Genomic DNA, 23457 nt, shown 5'->3' on the forward strand with positions numbered 1-23457 from the left:
AGAAAACACAGCTTAAAGCAGCTGTTGAGAGTAACTAAATAGTCTTTCTTCATGTTTGAAGTGATTTTTACTGTAGAGAAAGGAGACACGTCCTCCTCTTTCAGGAATTTGACAGCTTCCTGCAAACATTCACACCCACAAGCTGTGCAGCTACCTAGCAGCCAATCATATAGTTGTTGGCAGGCAGAAGGTCTTTGACATCCAAAACTGGTCACCATACCACAGACCATCGGCTACTTGTTACTAGCTGAAACTCCATTCAAAGCTACCTGTTAACTCCAGCCTGTCTGCAGTCACCTCCTGCACTGCTTGAACAAGCAGCTATGTAAACAACACTTACAATGAGAGTTTTTAAAGCTTGCCACGATCCTTCAACAATCCTTGGTTTCTAAAACAGTCCTTTTCACATCTCAGTTCACCATAAAAAATGTAGAAAAATGAAATATACTATTGGTTTCTTCTTTTCCTTGTTCACTTATGGGTGCTAATATTATTGAAAAGGTAATAATTGATGTATGTGTACCTAGTCTTTAAGAGGGTTTACTTTTAACGATTCCATGTGCTGTCTGTATCTAATGTTGTGATTCTGCCTGGCACTTAGTCGGCTGTTGGCCTGTCAGCTACAAACATGCTGTTATGTTTGCTTCAAAATTTGTAATGCGTTTTACAGTTTTAAATAAACTAAACCAAAGAATTAATCAATGCATGATGAGAAATTGATTTTTAGATAATCATCATTGCAAAGACAGGTGGCAGTTCAGGAGATTGGACAGAATGAGTCTTGAAGTGTTTGGTCAATCTTGATAGTATTGGGCCAGGCTCAATGGGCTGAATGGCCTCCTCCTGTTCCTATGTAAAAAACAGCAAAGAATGACAAAAACATTAATAAGCAAGAAAACATTAGCGTATGAGAAAAAGTTAACCAGTAATATAAAAACATAATAATAAGAGTTTCTGTCCATAAAACTTAAAAACAGAAGATTTAACAAGATGAACATTGATCGCATAGAAAGCAAAACTAGAAAATTATTTATAGAATATAAAGAGATGGTAGATGAATTGAACAGCTATTTTCCATCAGTCTTTACTGGAAAGGAACATCCCATAAATCAGGAGGTCAGAGGGAAGGAGAAACTCATGAAAATTACAGTCACCGGAGAAATGATTCTGAGTAACTTGTTGGAGCTCCAGGAGAACAAGTGCTTAGATCCTGATGGAGTTCCTCACCCTGGGTTCTTAAAAGAAGTGACTAGTAAGATAGTTGATATATTGTTTTAATTTCCCATTAACACCAGCCCTTAATTTGAGGAAGTCCCATTAGATTGTAAGACAGCAAATGTAACTCCTCCAAAAAGGGAGACAGAAGCAGGAAACTACAGGCCTGATCACTTAGTATCTGTAGGGAAAATGTTAGAATCTATTATTCATGAAGTTATAGCAGAGCACTTGGATAATTCATGTAATCAGGCAGAGTCAACATGGTTTTGTGAAAGGGAAATCATGTCTGACTAATCTATTACAATTCTTTGAGGAGGTAACACATGTTGTGGTTAAAGGGAATTAGTGGATATACTGTACTTAGATCAATAAAGTGTCATATCAAAGATTATTATGGTAAATAAATGCTCACAGTCTAGGGCTAGCATATAGGTATGGTTAGGGGTCTGGCTGGCTACCAGGAAGCAGACAGTAAATGTAAACAGGCTTTTTTTCAGGTTGCTAAGATGTATCATGGTGTGTCACAGGGATTGGTGCTGGGACCTTAACAGTTTATAGTTTATATAAATGACTTGGGCAGAGATTTGGAAGCAATGGTTACCAAACTTGCTGACACACAAAAAAGAAGGGAACATAAGTTGTGAAGAGGACACAGAAGAGGCTACAAAAAGATATAGATAGGTTAAGTCAGTGGGCAGTTACATGTGCAGAATCAATAGTATCGGAATGCAAGAACAAGCAATCTGCCTGGATTTCACACATGTTCCACATTGCAGACACAGATGGACCAGTAATTTCAGGTCTACCAGCATACTGTGAACTAACACTAGTTACAATCCGTGAAATTAGTCTGACATCAAAGAGACAACAGAAATTGCAGCAGACTGAACATTTATAGTATAGTTGGACATGACAGTAATTATGTCATAAATATCTATAATGGACATATCGGTTGTGACATGTTAATGTAACTTCACTTTCACGTTATTAGCCATACAGAACATTTCCTAAAGCAGTTCATTTCAGTTACTATACTCACTCGTTCATAATTAAGCATGTATAAATATAAAAATAAGGAAACAGAAGTTAATCTATATAACAGAAACATAATTTTCATTAAAGTATGCATTAAAACTATTCCAGTGTAGTTAAAATAATTAGTTAATGAGTCCCACCCTGAGTGCAACTCCTGCTCTACACATTAGCTTCTATTGTAGAAGAAGCTACATGGTATAGTCCTAACTGCAAAGTCATCAATGAGTGAATACATCAAAAAGAGATATTCTGAAGGTAGGAGATCCTAACAGAAACATGGAATCCCTTTGCGTGGAAACAGGCCATTCAGCCCATCAAATCCACATTGACCCTCCAAAAAGCATTCCACCCAAATCCACCCAGAAAGAAGGAGTCCCTAACCCAGCTGCTTCCTCATCAATTTGACCTGATAACCAACATCCTGGAAATGCGACTACAAGAAACTTCACAGCTTACAAGAATCTTCAATTTTACAAGCCTTTCACTTCAACTTTAAAGCATTGGCTTCATCTGAAAAACTATGGGTGTGCCACAAAAGAGACTAAGATAATTACAAGCTCTTACAATATTATACCTTTACCTCTATCTAAGCTTCATAGAAACAAAGAACGTAAGAGCAGGAGTAGGCCATTTAGCCCTTCCAGCCTGCACCACCATTCAATATGAGCATGGCTGATCATGCTCTCTTAGTATTCCATTCCCACCCTCTCTCCATACCCCTTGATCCCTTTAGCCACAAGGGCCATGCCCAGCTCCCTCTTGAATGTATCTAATGAACTGGCCTCAACAGTTTCCTGTCGGGGAGAATTCCACAGGTTTCAACTCTCTGAGTGAAGAAATTCTTCCTCATCTCAGTCCTGAATAGCTTACCCCTTATTCACAGACTGTTACCTCTAGTTCTGCACTTCTCCAACATTGTGAACATTCTTCCCACATCCAGCCCATCCAGTCCCATCTGGATTTTATATGTTTCTATGAGATTCCCCCCCTCATTCTTCTAAATTCCAGTGAATACAGGCCCAGGTAATCCAATCTTTTCTCATTTATCAGTCCTGCCATCCCAGGAATCAGTCTGGTGAACCTTTACTGGCCTCCCTCAATAGCAAGAATGTCCTTCCTCAGAACAGGAGACCAAAACTGCACAAGTACTCAAGGTGTGGACTCACCAAGGCCCTGTATAACTACAGCAAGACATCCTTACTCTGATACTCAAATCCTCTTGCTATGAAGGCCAGCATGCCATTAGCTTTCCTCATTGACTGTCGTACTTGCATGCCAACCTTCAGCAACTGTTCCACCATGACACTCAGATGTCACTGCATCTCAACTTTTCCTAAGCTGCCACCATTCAGATAATAATCTGCTTTCCTGTTTTTATGACCAAAGTGAATAACCTCGCATTTATCCACATTATGTTGCATTTACCAACAATTGGCCTGCTCAGCCAGTCTGTCAAGTCACCCTGTAGCCTCTTAGCATCTTCCTCACAGCACACACTGCCACCCAGCTTAGTGTCATCTGTACATTTGGAGATATTGCATTCAGTTCCCTCATCCAAATCATTAATGTATATTGTGAACAGCTGGGGTCCCAGCACTGAACCCTGTGGCACTCCACTCGTCACTACCTGTCACTCTGAAAAGAACCCGTTTATTCTAACTCTCTGTTTGCTGTCTGCCAACCAGTTCTCCATCCATGTCAATACATTACATCCGATACCATGAGCTGTAATTTTGCTTACTAGTCTCTTCTGTGGAACCTTGTCAAAAGCCTTTTGAAAGTCAAGATACACAACATCTACTGATTCTCGACTGTTCACATCCTCAAAAATTTCCGGAAGATTTGTCAAGCATGATTTCCTTTTCATGAATCCATGCTGACAGTTCTGTGACCACTTTCCATCCTTAATGATTGATTCCAGCACTTTATCCCACCACTGATGTTTTGCTAACCAGCCTATAATTCCTCATTATCCCTCTCCCTGGACTGGAGTTACATTAGCTACCCTCTAGTCCATTAGAACTCTTCTAGAGTCTGTAGAGTGCTGGAAAACGATCATCAATGTATCCGCTATTTCCAGGGCCTCTTCCTTAAGTACTCGGGGATGCAGAGCATCAGGCCCTGGGGCCTTATTGGGTTTTAATCCCATCAATTTCCCCAATACCAATTCCTGACTAATAGGGATTTCCTTCAGTTCCTCCTTCATTTTTGACCCTCTGTCCCCAAGCATTTCCACAAGGTTATTTGTGCTCTCCTTAGTGAAGACAGACCCAAAGTATTTGTTCAACTGGCTCTGCCATCTCCCTGTTATCTATTATGAATTCACTTGATTCTAACTGTAAGGGACTTACATTTGTCTTCACCAGTCTTTTTCTCTCCACATATCTATTGAAGCTTTTGCAGTTAGTTTTTATGTTTTTTGCAAGGTTATTTTCATATTCTGTTTTCCTTTTTCAAATTAAACCCTTTGTCCTCCTCTGCTGAATGTTAAATTTCTCTCAGTCCTCAGGTTTGCTGATTTTTCTGGCCAATTTATATGCCTCCTCTTTGGCTTTAACACTGTCCCTGATTTCCTTTGTTAGCCATGGTTAAGCCACTTTCCCAGTTTTACTCTTATGCCAGAAAGGGATGTACAATTGTTGACATTCATCCACCTGTTTTTGGAATGTCTGTCATTGCCTACCTATTGTCCATCCCTTAAGTATCCGTTGTCAGCTTATCCTGGCCAATGCACGCCTCATACCATCAAAGTTAGCTTTCTTTAAGTTCAGGACCCTAGTTTCAGATTTAATTGTGTCACTCTCCATCTTAATGAACAATTCCAGCATATTATGGTCACTGTTCCCCAAAAGATCTCCTACCACAATGTTGCTAATTAATCCTCTCTCATTACACAATACCCAGTCTAGATGGCCTGCTCTCTAGTTGGTTCCTCGACATATTGGTTGAGGAAACCATCCCTCACACATTCCAGGAAATTCTCCTCCATCACATTGTTAGCAGTTTGGTTAGTCCAATCAATATGTCGATTGAAGTCACCAGCTGTACCCTTACTGCATGCATCTCTAATTTCCTGTTTGATGCAGTCCCCAACATCACAACTGCTGTGTGATGGTCTGAAGTCAACTCCCACTAACATCTTTTTCCACTTGGAGTTCTGCAGCTGTACCCATTCAGATTCTACATCATCCAGGCTAATGTCCCCCCTTACTACTGTATTAATTCCCCTCCTTATCCAGCAATGCTACCTCACCTCCCTTTCCTTTCTGTCTGTCTTTCCTGAAAATTGAATAACCCAGGATGTTGAATTCCCATCATTGATCAACCTGGATCCAGGTGTCTGTGATCTCAATTACATCATATCCATTAATAATTGTCTGCACAGTTAATTCATCCACCTTATTAAAATGCTCTTCACATTGAGACAAAAAAACCTTCAAATGTGATCCTTTCTGATTTCTGTCTTTGGTTTCTCTGCCTTCCACTTTCACTTTTCCCTTTACTATCCTTTGCTACTGACCCCACATTATTTCCCTCAAACTTCCTGCATTGGTCCCCATCCCCCTGCCATATTAGTTTAAACCCTCCCTAACAGCACTAGCAAACATTTCCCTCCAGGATGTTGGTTCCAGCCCTGCCCAGGTGCAGACATCCGGTTTGTACTGGTCCCACCTCCCCCAGAACTGGTTCCAATGTCCCAGATGTTTGAATCCCTCCCACATTCTCCATCCTTCATGATTTGGAGTGTTGGACTGGGGGGTGTACAAAGTTAAAGATCACATAACACCAGGTTATACTCCAAAAGGTTTATTTGGAAGCACTAGCTTTTGGAGCACTGCTCCTTCATCGGATGGTTGTAAAGTATAAAATTGTAAAACACAGAATTTATAGCAAAAGTTTACAGTATGATGTAACTGAAATTATATATTGAAAAGGACCCGGATTGTTTGGCGCCATGTTGGTCCAGATAATGCATTGAAGGTGTGAGGCTGTCTGTGCCCCAATGTTATGACTGATTCTAATCTAAAAATGGGATTTACAGAATCTTACATGGATTCATGCAGGTTTTGAGCAAAATAAAATGTGCGCGGGGGGTATGAGTGTCCGTGAGAGAATGTGTGTATCTGTACGTGTGTGAGTGAGTCTAACGGGGCATAAGTCTGTGAGAGGGTGCGTGTGTGTGTGTGTGTGTACGAGTTTGGGAATATATGTGTGAGCATATGAGAGAGAGCCTGTGTCTGAGAGAGGGTCTGCGTGAATGTATGAGTCTGTAGGATTGTTTGTGTGTCTTTAGGAGAGTGTGGGTCTGTACGAGTGTGTGTGGGTCGATGTGTGTGTGTGTGTATAGTGCAGTGGGGTCATCTGTAGTGTGACATGAACCCAAGGTCCCGTTTGAGGCCATTCCCATGGGTACCAAACTTGGCTATCGGCCTCGCTTTAGCCACTTTGCGTTGTTGCCTGCCCCGAAGTCCACCTTGGAGGATGGCCACCCGAAGGTCCGAGGTCAAATGTCCCAGACCACTGAAGGGTTCTCTGACTGGGAGGGAACACTCTTGTCTGTTGATTGTTGTGTAGTGTCTATTCAACCGTTGCCGTAGCCTCTGCTCAGTCTTGCCAGTGTACCGTGCCTCAGGGCATCCTTGCCTGCAGCGTATGAGATAGACAACGTCGGCTGAGTCACACGAGTACCTGCCACCTACATGGGAGGTGTCCCTATGTGTACCACAGGGCACCTCACACCTTCAATGCATTATCTGGGCCGACATGGCACCTATTGTTAAAGTTCACTTGATAATGTAACTTTAAAAAAAGAACTTAAACCAACATGGTTATTCTAAAAGATGAGAGACTTAACAAACATCACACTGTAAACTTTTGCTATAACTTCTGTATCCTACGATCTTACAAACCACAACCACCTGATGAATGAGCAGCACTCCAAAAGCTAGTGCTTCCAAATAAACCTGTTCGACTATAACCTGGTGTTGTGTGATTTTTAACTTTGTCCATCCTTCAGCCATTCCCAATCTGGCTAGCACATGGCACTGGTAGCAAACCTGAGATTATTACCTTTGAGGTCCTATTCTTTAGTTTAACTCTAATTCCTTACATTCAGCTTGTAAGATATCGTTGGTGCTGTGTGCACCATGACAGCTGTTGGCTGTTCACGATTCTCCCTCCAGAAATGTCCTGCAGCCGCTCTGAGACATCCTTGACCTTTGCACCAGGGGAGACAACATACCATCCTGGACTCTCGTTTGGAGCCACAGAAATGCCTAACTCTTCCCCTTCTAATTGAATCACCTATCACTATAGCTCTGGCCACACTTTTTCCTGCCCTCCTGGTGCTATGAACCTGGCTACTGCTGCCTTCCCCTGGTGAGCCATCTCCCCCAAAAGTATCCAAAACAGTTAGGAAGGAGATGACCATAAGAAACCCCACACTGCCTTCCTACTCTTCCTCTGTCTGTTGGTCACCCATTCCCTATTTTCCTCAGTAATATTTATCTGCGGTGTGACCGACTTACTGAACGTGCCATCCACAATTCCCTCAGCCTCAAGCGGTCAGACAGGAGCTGCAGCTTGGACACACATCCTGCACGTGAAGGAGTCAGGGACATCGGAACGGTCCCTGAATTCCCACATCTCACAGGAAAAGCATGACACGGGTCTGGGATCTCCTGCCATGACTTAACAATAGCAAAGCAAAGAGAGAAGAAAAACTACTCCCCAGTCGTTCACTTACCTGCTGGCTGTGACTGCACACGTAAACCTCCTTTTAATTCTCCTTTGCCCTCGTGCCTTCAGCAGCTGCAGTAGTTCGCTTCTCCTTCGACTCCCTTACCTCACTGATTAGATTAGATTGCTTACAATGTGGAAAAAGGCCTTTTGGCCCAACAAGTCCACACCGACCCACCAAAGCGCAACCCACCCAGACCCATTCCCCTACATTTACCCCTTCACCTATCACTATGGGCAATTTAGCATGGCTAATTCGCCTAACCTGCACATTTTTGGATTGTGGGAGGAAACCGGAGCACCCGGAGGAAACCCACACAGACACGGGGAGAACGTGCAAACTCCACACAGAGAGTTGCCTGAACCCGGGTCTCTGGCGCTGTGAGGCAGCAGTGCTAACCACTATGCCACTGTGCCGCCCACTGCTGATTGCCCTCCTCACCAAAGTCTTCACTTCAGCCTATACTTGGATACATTAGGGACATTTCAGCGAATCTTGGATAGGCACATGCACGATAGCAAAATTAAGGGTATGTAGATTAGTTTGATCTTGAGAGTAGGATAAAAGGTCAGCACAACATCGAGGGCTGAAGGGCCAGTACTGTTCTATGTTCAGTTTCCAGCAGTATTCCCACCACAAAGCTGCCCTTCTCAAAATGTTCGCTCCAAAAATGACCACTCTGCTATAGCTTGCCTTCCTTTTCTTTCGCTCCTGGGCAGTAACTGAGGCGACTCCTCCCATAAACCTTCTCAGCAGTGCCCTCTGTTCATGTTTGGAAAGTTAGTGAATGAAACATTGTGTTATCTTTGGGAAAAATGGTTGAGAAGAAGTAGTCATGTGTTTTACTTTAAAGCTCACTGCTGAAATTATTTAATTGCTATTCTAACTCTAGATAAGGAGAAAGTGAGGACTGCAGACGCTGGAGATCAGAGTCTAGAGTGTAGTGCTGGAAAAGCACAGCAGGTCAGGCAGCATCCGAGGAGCAGGAGATGAAGGGCTTATGCCCGAAACATCAATTCTCCTGCTCCTTGGATGCTGCCTGACCTGCTGTGCTTTTCCAGCACCACACTCTCCACTCTAGGTAAGCTATGATGTGGAGTTGAAGACTTCACCTGATGAGGGAGCAGTGCTCTGAAGGCTTGTGATTTCAAATAAACCTGTTGCACTATAACCCGGTGTCGTGTGACTTAGGTAAAATAGCCATAATCCCAAATGAATTAGAGAGAGATAACTGGTGGTGAGTTTAACCTGAAGGCCCCTAGGCCTTAGGAAAGGTTGAGAAGGCAGGATCGTCATACTAACCTCAGCTGGCACAGGAATGGAACCTGTGTCATTAGCCTCACTTTGCATTCATAGTAGCAAACCAAAACTCCACTAACATTGAAAGTAGGAAAGTACACACACACACATACAAACATACTTATCAAGCATAGTAAAAGGGAACACATAAATGTTTTCTGTGACATTATCATCAGAATTTGGAAATAGTCAACATTAAATGTTATGCAGAAGCTTTAGTGAAAAGTGAACAGAATTCTAATAGTTCACATAAATCCAAACGGAAGCAGAATATTCCAGCATTATAAAGGTCTGTTGAGCCCTTTATGCAGTATGTTTGTGTGAAAATTCTCCCCATCAGGAATTTTTAACCTCACTGTTGATTTCCTCATTTTAATATCTGTCTGGATATAAACCCATTCTCCGACTCATTCACAATATGTTGTAATATCCCATTGAGGCAGATTCCACTCTCCAACTCGCTTCCTCGAGCCTTTAATATTTCACTCAGACTAATCCCACTCTGTTGGTCGCCTCCTTAAATTTTAAAATTCTTTTCGAGTTAATTTCCCAATTCTTTTTTTCAATAATTTGTCAATTCTGCAACAATTTGAGTCAGATGATTCCATGTTCTCAATCTCCTCTGTGTGGAGAACACTTCATTTGTATGGTCATCTTGATTTATAAATCACTGACTGCAATTCATTCTCCTGGCATTTATAGTTTGCAAAGCCATAATTACCTAAATAGTGAACGTCAGACCTGCTTGTCAGATCATGTACCATTACATTCTCCTTCAATGACTCGATTTGAAATGTGGAACATGTCTGCCTTGTGGAAAGGATATTGTGACACTAAGATGTTTATTCCACTACTTTGCGGTCATTTTGATTTGAACAAGTAAATTGGATTCCGGATTCTTTAAACGAGTCATAGAGTTGTACATCACAGAAACAGACCCTTCAGTCCAACTTATCCAAACTGACCAGGTATCTTAAATTAATCTAGTCCCATTTGCCAGCATCTGGCCCATATCCCTCTAAGCCCTTCCTATTCATGTACCCATCCAGAAGCCTTTTAAATGCTGTCATTGTACCAGCCTCCACCACTTCCTCTGGCAGCTCATTCCATACACACACCACCCTCTGCGTGAAAAAGTTACTCCTTAGGTCATTTTTAAATCTTACCCCTCTCACCCTAAACCTATGCCCTATAGTTTTGAACTATCCCATCCTAGGAAAAAGACCTTGTCTATTTACCCTATCCATGCCCCTCATGATTTTATAAATCTCTATAAGGTCACCCCCCTCAGCCTCTGACACTCCAGGGAAAACAGCCTCAGCCTATTCAGCCTCTCCCTGTAGCACAAACCCTCCAACCCTAGCAACATCCTTGTAAATCCTTTTTGAAACCTTTCAAGTTTCACAACATCTTTCCTAGAGCAGGGAGATCAGAATTGCACACAATATTCCAAAAGTGGCCTAACCAATGTCCTGTACAGCCACAATATGACCTCTCAACTTCTATACTCCTGACCAATAAAGGCAAGCCTTCCTCGCTATCCTGCTTACCTGCGACTCTACTTTCAAGGAGCTATGAACCTGCACTCCAAGGTCTCTTTGTTCAGCAACACTCCCTAGGACCTTACCATTAAGTGTATAAGTCCTGCTCTGATGTGCCTTTCCAAAATGCAGCACCTCACATTTATCTAAATTAAATTCCATCTGCCACTCCTCAGCCCATTGGCCCATCTGATCAAGATCTCATTGTACTCAGAGATAACCTTCTTCACTACACCTACAATTTTGGTGTCATCTGCAAATTTATTAACCACACCTTGTATGTTCACATCCAAATCATTTATAGAAATGATGAAAGGCAGTGGACCCAGCACCATTGTTCAAAATATTTTTTTATTTGTGATTCTTCCATGGAATGGTAAGATCAGCATTTGTTATCTATATTCATAATTACATAAATTCATAATTTGAACTGAGTGGCTATCAGGGTCATTTTAAGGACATTTAAGGACATTTAAGAACTAACCGTATTGGTGTGGGTCTGGGTTACAGGTAGACCAGACGAGGCGAGAACAGATTTCATTTCCTGAAGGACAACAGTAAATCAGATGAGATCTTAATGACAGGTGATGATAGATTCTTGGTCACCATCACTGAGACTAGCTATCAACTCCAGATTTGATAAATTGAGCTGAATTTAAGTTCCAGTACACACTGTGGTAGGATTTGAACCCCTGTTCCCAGAGCATTAACCTGGGCTGCTGGTCCAACACGTTTACCAGAATGCCATCATCTTCCCCACTTATTCTACTTATGCTTTTCATCCTTGATGTTAAATGGCATTTATCATCACTGATTCCTCAGCATCAGTTTCCTGGGGATTACTAATATCCAGAAACTAAACTGAACTAGTCATAGAAATAAATTCCACATGGGGACTCTGCAGCGTTTTGGACTCAGTATCGAGTTTAATAATTTTAGGGCTTGAGTTCTCCCATGTCCTTATCCCAACCCCCCCCACACTCCAGGCCTTGTTATCACATACAACAAAAACAGAGATTGCTGGAAAAGCTCGGCAGGTCTGGCAGCATCTGTGAGAGGAATCAAGTTTAGCGTTTTGGGTTGAGTGACCCTTCCTTAGAATTGACGGTAGCTAGGATATTGTTGGTTTATATCAACAGCTATTCACACTTCTAACCAGATTGTTATCCACTCCTTTGTCTGACAACAGTTCTTCTCTCTCTTTGGGCTCTATTTCCACCTATCACTTACTCCTTACAACCTCCCCCTACTGGTATATGGAATCACCATTACCTGTGCAAGTTCCCCTCCAATTATGTTTCATTGTATTCAGTCATGAGTATTAATAGAGGAGTCATTCTGCTCCCTCGCAAGAGTCCTGTGGAATATTGCTTGTGTCCCTACCTCTTAGGCAGAAGGTCCATGTGCAGGTCTCACCTGTCCTGGTGTGTGACATATGCATCTAAACAGTTTGCTTAGCAATAAGGAGCTGACCAATTTGGGGATCTTGTGGCTCAGTATCTCTAATTTCCCTGTGTCAAACACCTGAAAAATGAGCAGCACTCCGAAAGCTAGTGCTTCCAACTAAACCTGTTGGACTATAACCTGGAGTTGTATGATTTTTAATTTTGTACATCCCAGTCCAACACCGGCATTTACAAATCATGACATTAATTAAAGCACGCTTTTTTATGAACACACTGAAATTGCGGCTGTTGAATTTGGAAATGCATGTTTGAAATGTGCATCTGTGTAAATAAAAACTCGTAAATGTGGAAAAAAAGGCTTCAATTCTATACGTTTATTTAGAACAGAATAACCCTGAACTAGAACTATATCACTGTTTCTTTATCATCACTGGGTCAAAGTCTGGGAACTCCTGCCTGAACAGGATTGTGAGTGTACTTACAACAAAGGGACGATAGCAGTTTAAGAAGGCAGCTCACCACCTTCTCAAGGGCAAGTTAGTGGTGGGTGATAAATGCTGGCCGTGTTAGCAATGACCATTAATAACTAACTAAAATAAAACTGCCATCTGTGCATTGTGTTTATTCATGAAGAACACAGTAGGTTGACAATATTTAAAGGCAAAGTTTTTCTGATGTCTGCAGCCAGTCAATGTGCTCAAGGATCTGCAAATCATGTTGCCTTTCTCCTTCAAACTTTGCCTTGGCTCGGAATGCACACAGGCTGCTGAATGCATGCCAGTGGATTATGGCATGTTGCCAGGCACCTGAAATAAAAATTATACTGGTACCAAAAGTAGGAAAAATACCTTGCAGCCACTTGACAAGAGAACCAAATTTGCAGATTGTTTGACTGAAACATTTGCACAGATGTTTTACATGATACATGTAGCCTCTGGTGTCACAAACCATGGAATAATTTAGCAAAAAAAAGAGTCCATTCATCCCTTCGCTCCTGTCCTGGCTGATTTAGAGAACTACCAATTTGGACACCTCCCCAGACTTTCTCCATTGGTCCTCTAATCCATGCCCAATAATTATTTAACAAATTTCCTTTTGGAAGTTATTATTGGAGCTACTCTCAATTACTCCTTCATTCAATGCTTTCCAGATTACAATAATGCACTGCATAAAGAAGCTTCCCATCTGAAGCTCAGCATTATTTTTTGCAAAGTGCAAATTATGTTGATTTTGATTAAGTGATTCCCAATCTGAGGCCAAATGAGCTTTCTCACTGTTTCTATCCAAACTCACAGCACAAATTGACGTTTGAGCTGTCATGGTCAGAATCATATCCAATTACCACCCCTTCTTATCACCTGCCACTCCCGGAGCAACTCACTACTCAATGCCAATCATGGAATTGATCAGCAGCCCTGGCACTGGTGCCATCTTTAAAAGGCCAGTGTGTAATTGGACAAGCAACATCAGTCTGGAGATATTCTGCATAGTTCCTGGGTGATATTCCTGGATATACCGGGTGGTGAGAAATCCTCACCCTACTTTGAGAACAGGCTCCTGCTGGATGGGGTGATGCATAGGCAGGACTTCCTCTTCGCCCAAAGAGCAGCAGTGGAGGCTCCCACACCGAAGTTTGCCAGCCTGCCCTGAGGTTTCCATCTGGGTCAGTGCAGTCTCCACCATCTGGAGGAACGCCCAGCCCCCTGCAGGAAGTAAGTCAATGTCCTTTGCCACTTGCCCAAGAAGATTGAAAGCATCAAGTTCCTAGAAGTGGCGATCACCAACAATCTGTCCTGGACCTCCCATGTTGTATTTCCTATCTTTCCTGTAGACCTTATAGCCTGGGATATTTGGTTACCAGTCCTGATGTTCTATGCAGCTGTATCTCTATCATGGTTACAATGTTGAACTCACTGAGGTGAATTTGTGGCTGCAGCTCAATTAATTTGCTTCTTATACTCCGTGTGTTTGTCTAAACTACATTTATTTGCACCTGTGCACAGCTAACCTATCCTCCTGCTTTATTGTTTTACATAGAAACATAGAAAATAGAAGCAGGAGTAGGTCACTCTGCCCTTCGAGCCTGCTCCGCCATTCAATATGATTATGGGTGATCGTCCAACTCAGTCTCCTGTACCCAATTTTGCCCCATTCCTTTTTGATCACTTTATATCTAACTCCTTCTCAAAAACATTCAATCTTTCAGCCTCAACTACTTTCTGTGATAGAGAATTCCACAGGCTCTCCACTCTTTGGGTGAAGACATTTCTCCTCATCTCAGTCCTCAATGGTCTTCTTTGTATCCTTAGATTATGATCCTTGGACTGTCCTGTTGTTGGGAAAATCCTTCCTGTGTTTACTCGACATTTTAGGGTCATAGAGTCATAGAGATATACAGCATGGAAACAGACCCTTCGGTCCAACCCATCCATGCCGACCAGATATCCCAACCCAATCTAATCCCACCTGCCAGCACCCGGCCCATATCCCTCCAAACCATTCCTATTCATATACCCATCCAAATGCCTCTTAAATGTTGCAATTGTACCAGCCTCCACCACTTCCTCTGGCAGCCCATTCCATACATGTACCACCTTCTGCGTGAAAACGTTGCCCCTTAGGTCTCTTTTGTATCTTTCCCCTCTCACCCTAAACCTATGCCCTCTAGTTCTGGACTCCCTACCTCAGGGAAAAGACTGTCTATTTATCCTATCCATGCCCCTCATAATTTTATAAACCTCTATAAGGTCACCCCTCAGCCTCCGACGCTCCAAGGAAAACAGCCCCAGCCTGTTCGGCCTCTCCCTATAGCTCAAATCCTCCAACCCTGGCAACATCCTTGTAAATCTTTTCTGAACCCTTTCAAGTTTCACAACATCTTTCCGATAGGAAGGAGACCAGAATTGCATGCAATATTCCAACAGTGGCCTAACCAATGTCCTGTACAGCTGCAAAATGACATCCTAACTCCTGTACTCAATACTCTGACCAATATAGGAAAGCATACCAAACGCCTTCTTCACTATCCTATCTACCTGCAACTCCACTTTCAAGGAGCTATGAACCTGCACTCCAAGGTCTCTTTGTTCAGCAACACTCCCTTGGACCTTACCATTAAGTGTATAAGTACTTATGCATTTCTTCTTTTTATCTCTCCTGGTTTATTTATTGCACTTTTTAGTTTATCCTTTATCTTTTATGCTGAATGCATGATTTCATTTCTTGAAGATCTGACCCAGGATAATTCAGTAGATAGATTTCGTACACAATTGCAGCCACCACTATTACAGGGAATCATAGCTGCACTCCCTCAAATGTCACACCGCAGGCTGGACTGCTGTCGCATGTACTACATCTGCTCATTAGTATGCTCCTTTTTACATGGTATCATGATAAACCCCACGGAACATATTTGAAGAAGAGGAGAGGAGTTCTCCTTGATGCCCTGGGTAATATTTCTTTCTTAACCAATATCACTAAAAAACAAGATATCTGATCGTTAAGTATTGTTGTTTGTAGCAATTTGCTGTGTGCTAATTTATTGTTATACTTCACAATTTCTGTGTGGCTCTGAGGTGCTTTGGATTGTCCTGAAATCACGAAATGTGTAAAAACGAAAGTATTTTCTACCATGAACCCATTGTTTGAAAGGTTTTTCTTCTCCCTCTTCTTTCCTCCCTGTTTGTGAAACCATTCAAAAAACCAGCTTTATTCAGCACGTGTCCAGCCATAAGACAATAGATCATAAGATGTAGGAGCAGAGTTAGACCACTGCCCCTCATCCTGCTCAATCCTGTTGATCCAGTTTCTCCTGCATGTAGGACATTGCAAAATTTTTTATGGTGTGAAAGGCACATTACAATATTATTACTGGAAGAACCTTGAGATGTCCTCATCTGTACAATAAATAACATCCCCACGTTGATAACAAATGTTGTTTTTAAGAGGGAACAATGTTTGAAAGTACAAGATGGCACAGTAATAGGTCTGCCTTTATTGGCACCCCAAACTGCCTTTAATACTGAACAAGAACTGAAGCTGGTGGTTTAGAGGTACTGTCACTGAACTAGGGTCTGGAACTTGGGTTTTGAATCTCATTATGGCAGATGCTGATATTTGAATTCAATAAGAAATATGTGGAATTAAAAATCTCATGGTAACCATGCATTTACTGCTGATTGGTTTAAAACCTCATCTGGTTCATTGATCCCCTTTAGGGAGGGAAATTTGCTCTTCTTAACTGGTCTGGCTTACATTAGACTCCAGACTCACAGCAATGGACTCTCTACTGCCCTCTGAAATGACCTGGTGAGCCACTCAATTCAAGGGCAATTATAAATGGGCAACAAATGGGCAATATGGCGGTGGCGGAGTCAGGTTCGGCCAGATGGTACCTGGCAGCATTGGTGACATCTGCAATGGCAAAATTCAGAGAGGACTCATAGTGGCAAGGGCATCAGTGAAGATGAGATGGCACAGAAGAGTGGCAACTTTCATTCCAACAGCAGCAACATGGCGAACCTTCTCATGCCTGTTCACCAGGCCCATGGCCCATGATGGAGCACTTAACAAGAAGGACTGTAAAGATGGACACTTTTTCTTTTTTTCTTTTACTTTTCTGCCTTTATATTCTATGTTTTGGTTTATTTTTCAGGGTTTTAAGATGGTGCCAGTGACACTATACAAAGCTTTTCACCGTAGTTTGTAACAAAATGCACATCACAATAAATAAATAAATCAAATCAAATGTTGGCCCACATTCCTTGTAATAAATTAAAAACTTTGAAAAATAGAGCCATAGAGTCATGGACCTTTCAGTCCAACTTGTCCATGCCAACCAGACTAAATTAATCGAGTCCCATTTGCCAGCACTTGGTCCTTAATCTCTCTAAATCCTTCCTATTCATATACTCGCCAGGTGTCTTTTAAATGTTGTAATTGTACCAGTCTCCACCACTTCCTCTGACAGCTCATTCCATACACACACCACCCTTTGCGTGAAAACGTTGCCCCTCAGGTCCCTTTTAAATCTTTCCCCTGTCACCCTAAACCTACGCCCTCTAGTTCTGAATTCCCCCACCAGCCCAAGGGAAAAGACCTTGTCTATTTACCCTATTCATGCTCCTCATGATTTTATAAACCTCTATAAGGTCATAGGACAAAACATTTTGATTTTAAGAACAAGGGATACCATAGATCTGTATACAGTACAGTAAAAATACTGCAGTACTGAGCAACAAATCTGAGTTTCAATTAAGTTCAATGGGTAACACAGAATGCTACTAAGAGGAGGTCTTTTAGACCCACAACGATGTTGTTATTTTGTGATGGATTTGAATCTTTGCTTCATCGAATTGCTTTGGTTCTGTACCCCTAAAGACTCTTAGTGAACAAATATCTGACAAAACCAGTTTTGACATTTTTAGCTGATCCTCAACCTCAAAAGGATTTGAGTGGAGGGAGTCTCAGATTTCTACTGCCTTTGGTGTGAGGAAGTGTTCCCTGGCATCATCCTTGAATGGCCTATCTCAAATTTTAAGGTTTGGTTGTCTTGTTCTTCTTTTCAACATCAAAGAAAATAATTTATCTTTTTCTCTGTATCTTGTCAACTCCATTAATTATCTTCAGCAGCTCAATAAGATTGTTGGTTAGTCTTCTATATTCAAAGGAATACAATCTACTCTTCAAAAACGGTCCTCATAATTTCATCTCAAATTTTATTCTGGTGAATCTTCACTGCACCTCCCCATTGTCCTTCCATGGTGTAATGTCCAGAACCAGGCATGGGGTCTAACCAGGCTCTGTCTAACTGGGCCACTATCCTCAGAACTGAGGCACAGGTTGCTGTCAATTGGCTCCATTAGCTGGGTCACACTCAAGATTTTCGAAAGAAGCTTTCCACTCCGAGCTCTGTCAAAGCAAACTGTTACCGGCAGGACAGAAGAAATGCTTCAAGGATGAATTCAAAAAATTCCCTGACAAAACAACTGAAATATCTCCACAGACTCTTGGAAATCTCCTGCCCAGACCTAGAGAGAAGGAGGTAAAAACAATGACTGCAGATGCTGGAAACCAGAGTCTAGATTAGAATGGTGCTGGAAAAGCACAGCAGTTCAGGCAGCATCCGAGGAGCAGTAAAATCAGGATCCTGGAAGGAAGGATCCTGGAAGGATCTTGAATATCTCCGATAGTCTTGGGTGGAGGCAGCGTGCAAACAGCAGAAGAATTGTGTGAAAATCTGAGCTTACCTAGCATTGACTCCTCAAACACCATCTTCCCCACCAGCAACAAGCAGTGTGGACCCAGCTTCAGACAGTTTAATCACCACAGAACTCTCAACTCTGGAGTGGAAGACAGTTGTACTCAGTCCAAAAGGACAGTCTACGAAGAAGTATAGGTGTCAGTTCACTGGTAGCCCTTTGTAATCCAGACAGTTAGCAAAAATTTCACTTAAATCCAAGAAAGTGATGTCCATGTCCTTGTGCTTAGCTACACTGAATTCTATAAAGGCCAACATTCTATTAAGGGTGGCACAGTGTCTCAGTGGTTAAACCGCTGCCTCAGCGTGCCAGGGACCCGGGCTCGATTCCACTCTTGGTTCGTGTGCATTTTGCACATTTTCCCAGAGTCTCGGCGGGTTTCTGCTGGGTGCTTTGGTTTCCTCTCACAGTCCAAAGATGTGCAGGTTTGGTGGATTGGCCATGCTAAATTGCCCATAGTGTCCAGACATGTACAGGCTAGATTGGTTAGCCATGGGGAATACAGAATGGGTCTGAGTGGAACAGGAATGCTCTTCAGACCATTGGTGTAGACTCGACTAAATGGCCTGCTTCCACACTGTAGGGATTCTACGATTAGCTTTCAAGTTACTTCTTGACAGTCCATCTGTTTTAATTCTGCTCACGTACAATTTTTTGACAATCATCATGAAGTCCAATGACAACATTAGAACACAGTGTCAGAGAGCCACAGAGTTTTACAGCAAGGAAAACAGCTCTTCATCCTGTCTGCATCTGTCATCAAATAACCATTTAATGTCTCCTCAGTTTCCAGCACTTGGCCCGTTGCCTTGGATGCTGTGATGCTTTCAGGCCTGTTCTACCCTTTTAGGCAGTGAGTTTACTGATACCTACCACGCTCAGGGTGAAAAAATGTTTTCCTCAAATCCTCTCTAAACCCCCTGCCTCTCACTTTAAAACTGTGTCCCCTGGTTACTGACACATCTCCAGTTAGGGGGGAAAGTTTCACCCTATCCACCCTGTCTATGCCCCTCTGAACTTTGTACAATTCAAGAGATCCATGCTCAGCCTTCCCACTAGATGTGAAATTCCTGGTATCTGCTCCCACATTATTTTGGCAATGTCTCCTACACACTTAAGGAGAAGTGAAGATGGTGACTATTTCTGAAATTCTCCTGTCACCCTCCTGTGATAACATATTTGACACTCCAACCACCCACCCTGTTTAGAACATCCAGTTCTAGCCTAATAGAAGATCTATTTTATTATTGGTTGAGACATCAAAAGAAAAGGTGACCTTCCTCACTGGCTACCTCCAACTGAGAGATGTAAACAGACTAGTACACATTGTACCCAGCGACACACCCAGAATCACTCAAAGGCCATTATTTTGCAGAGCTGTTGTGATATGCCAAATTTTTTTTGAGATTTGAACGATTTGGTCTACTTGTTCACAAAATTGGCCACTGGATAATGGAATAAGATCCTAACGAGAGTCAATAGTGCATGGATAGAATCTGTGAAAGTAGTATTGAAATTCCCATTCGAAAATTAAGTGATCCTGGAGGACTGTGGAAAGGTAAATAATATTATCTTTATTTAAAAAGGAATCTATGTGGAGAGGCAGGTGAACGTGGAAAACTATGGCATGGTTGCTAAGAAGGTTCTTGTCAGGGACAATCTGAACATCTAAGAAGTGCTAATTGGTTAGCTGCAATGTATATTTAGAAATATGAAGTCATGCAAAACTTGGAATTTACTGGGAAAATAAATAAATCTGCATAGACACAAGCCAAACAGGTTGTGTTGAATTTTGAATACAGCTGCCTTCTGAAAGCACATGTCAATCAGGAATGGGATCTCGGGCTCATCCTGGATACATCCCTCAACCCATCACATGAGATATTCCAGGCTCCGTGCTGATGTAGATTTGAGTGCAGCGAATGCTAGAAAATCAGCTGGGTTTAGTACGTAAACCTTGATTGAAGTTTACAACATCTATCGTACCAGGCAACACAGCAGATCTGGGAAAGCAGCCAGGAAATGAGCACACCACAGGCCAATAAGTAGCTGATGACAAAGTAAAGCAAATAGGATGTTAGGCTCTAAGATAATGGTGCTATAGTAGCAGAGGATCCTAGGACAGGTGTCTGACTAGAGGCAGAATAGAATAGAAGAGAAATTTATTGCACTTATATGTTTACAAAATATACAGACCGTTCTTATGCAACCCTGAGTTATAGAAAAATCGTGCTTTAGAAACAGCACTTAAAGCATTGGCAATGTAATTGCATCATAGCCAACACGTTTTAAAAGTTTGCTCTTTAGAAACAACATCTCCAAACCGTCAATCACATTACAGTGAATCTGCGTTGGCAAAATGCATATTATAGCAGAACGACCCGTACAGTGAAAAGTATGAAAGTCACCATAATACTGTGCCAATATTAATAACAGAAGTCATGAATTTAAAAAAAGTTAAAAATTAAGACAAATTTCATCTTTGTTCAATTCACGGCTCTGAGGTTCAGGAATTGACAGTACTCACATTCTCCAATGCTGAAGAAAAGTTGCAACCGGAGTAGCCCATGACTTCAGGGCATTGGAATATGGGGCTTGAAGATATTCAGAAGCTGCCTTAAGGAATCCTGGGCAGCCGGATGGTGGGCTAAACCTGAGGGTTGCCATGCCTCAGGCGAGGAGAGTGGTTGAAAATGAAAGTCCTTCATAGTAATCTCAGCCAGTGTGGGAACTGAATCCATACCTTTGGCATTACTCTGCATTGTAAGCCAGCCATCCAGTCAACTCAACTAAGAAAAAGAATGAATGAAAACAGTTTTTTTTTGCAGTTTAGACCTGGTCAACATCCATTTGGAGCAAGTAGTTCAAAAGTGAACTGGAAAGGACTTTGAGGTACAGAGGCAGTTGAGGACTGGGGTGCAAACTGCATGAAGTTATGATTCCTCAAATTGGAATGAAGATTGAAGGATGACTAAGGTAGTATTTCTGGGTGCTTGATAGTCGCATTGTGAGGTCCATTGATTTAGTATCAGTTACAACCTACATTTATAAAGGACCTTTAACATTGTGAAACATCCAATGAGCAGCGAAATCGACGTTTCGGGCAAAAGCCCTTCATCAGGAATAAAGGCAGTGAGCCTGAAGTGTGGAGAGATAAGCTAGAGGAGGGTGGGGGTGGGGAGAGAGTAGCATAGAGTACAATGGGTGAGTGGGGGAGGAGATGAAGGTGATAGGTCAGGGAGGAGAGGGTGGAGTGGATAGGTGGAAAAGGAGCTAGGCAGGTCGGAAGGCAAGTCATGGGGACAGTGCTGAGCTGGAAGTTTGAAACTAGGATGAGGTGGGGGAAGGGGAAATGAGGAAGCTGTTGAAGTCCAAATTGATGCCTTGGGGTTGAAGTGTTCCGAGGCGGAAGATGAGGCGTTCTTCCTCCAGGCGTCTGGTGGTGAGGGAGCGGCAGTGGAGGAGGCCCAGGACCTCCATGTCCTCAGCAGAGTGGGAGGGGGAGTTGAAATGTTGGGCCACGGGGAGGTGTGGTTGATTGGTGCGGGTGTCTCGGAGATGTTCCCTAAAGCGCTCTGCTAGGAGGCGCCCAGTCTCCCCAATGTAGAGGAGACCGCATTGGGAGCAACGGATACAATAAATGATATTAGTGGATGTGCAGGTAAAACTTTGATGGATGTGGAAGGCTCCTTTAGGGCCTTGGATAGAGGTGAGGGAGGAGGTGTGGGCACAGGTTTTACAGTTCCTGCGGTGGCAGGGGAAAGTACCAGGATGGGAGGGTGGGTCGTAGGGGGGCGTGGACCTGACCAGGTAGTCACGGAGGGAACGGTCTTTGCGGAAGGCGGAAAGGCGTGGGGAGGGAAATATATCCCTGGTGGTGGGGTCTTTTTGGAGGTGGCGGAAATGTCGGTGGATGATTTGGTTTATGCGAAGGTTGGTAGAGTGGAAGGTGAGCACCAGGGGCGTTCTGTCCTTGTTACGGTTGGAGGGGTGGGGTCTGAGGGCGGAGGTGCGGGATGTGGACGAGATGCGTTGGAGGGCATCTTTAACCACGTGGGAAGGGAAATTGCGGTCTCTAAAGAAGGAGGCCATCTGGTGTGTTCTATGGTGGAATTGGTCCTCCTGGGAGCAGATACGGCGGAGGTGGAGAAATTGGGAATATGGGATGGCATTTTTGCAAGAGATGGGGTGGGAAGAGGTGTAATCCAGGTAGCTGTGGGAGTCGGTGGGTTTGTAAAAAATGTCAGTGTCAAGTCGGTCGTCACTAACGGAGCTGGAGAGGTCCAGGAAGGGGAGGGAGGTGTCAGAGATGGTCCAGGTAAATTTAAGATCAGGGTGGAATGTGTTGGTGAAGTTGATGAATTGCTCAACTTCCTCGCGGGAGCACGAGGTAGCGCCAATGCAGTCATCAATGTAGCGGAGGAAGAGGTGGGGAGTGGTGCCGGTGTAATTACGGAAGATCAACTGTTCTACGTAGCCAACAAAGAGACAGGCATAGCTGGGGCCCATACGTGTGCCCATGGCTACCCCTTTGGTCTGGAGGAAGTGGGAGGATTCAAAGGAGAAATTGTTAAGGGTGAGGACCAGTTCGGCCAAACGAATGAGAGTGTCGGTGGAAAGGTACTGTTGGGGACGTCTGGAGAGGAAAAAAACGGAGGGCTTGGAGGCCTTGGAGACTGGGCGCCTCCTAGCAGAGCGCTTTAGGGAACATCTCCGAGAGACCCGCACCAATCAACCACACCGCCCCGTGGCCCAACATTTCAACGCCCCCTCCCACTCTGCCAAGGATATGGAGGTCCTGGGCCTCCTTCACCGCCGCTCCCTCCAGACGCCTGGAGGAAGAACGCCTCATCTTCCGTCTTGGAACACTTCAACCCCAGGGCATCAATGTGAACTTCAACAGCTTCCTCATTTCCCCTTCCCCCACCTCATCCTAGTTTCAAACTTCCAGCTCAGAA

At 43.1% G+C, this 23457-nt stretch overlaps 1 long non-coding RNA gene across 3 annotated transcripts in view; it reads right to left on the reverse strand.

Annotated features, from left to right (window-relative positions):
• Positions 1-710: 710 nt before the first annotated feature.
• Positions 711-23457, reverse strand: part of LOC122559340 (uncharacterized) — a 29271-nt gene continuing 6524 nt past the window's right edge. The window contains exons 2-3 of one of the 3 annotated variants that reach the window (XR_006314405.2): positions 21027-21288; positions 711-849 (exon numbers count right to left, since the gene is read on the reverse strand). This is a non-coding gene — a long non-coding RNA (uncharacterized LOC122559340). Of the gene's footprint in view, positions 850-12701; positions 13046-20091; positions 20549-21026; positions 21289-23457 lie in introns of those variants that run through there. The other 2 variants (XR_015760365.1, XR_015760366.1) reach the window with 2 other exon arrangements.

The sequence above is a fragment of the Chiloscyllium plagiosum genome, unplaced genomic scaffold, assembly GCF_037043375.1.
Source record: "Chiloscyllium plagiosum isolate Xiang-an unplaced genomic scaffold, Cpla_swu_hap1 HiC_scaffold_19, whole genome shotgun sequence".
NCBI classification, from domain to species: domain Eukaryota; kingdom Metazoa; phylum Chordata; class Chondrichthyes; order Orectolobiformes; family Hemiscylliidae; genus Chiloscyllium; species Chiloscyllium plagiosum.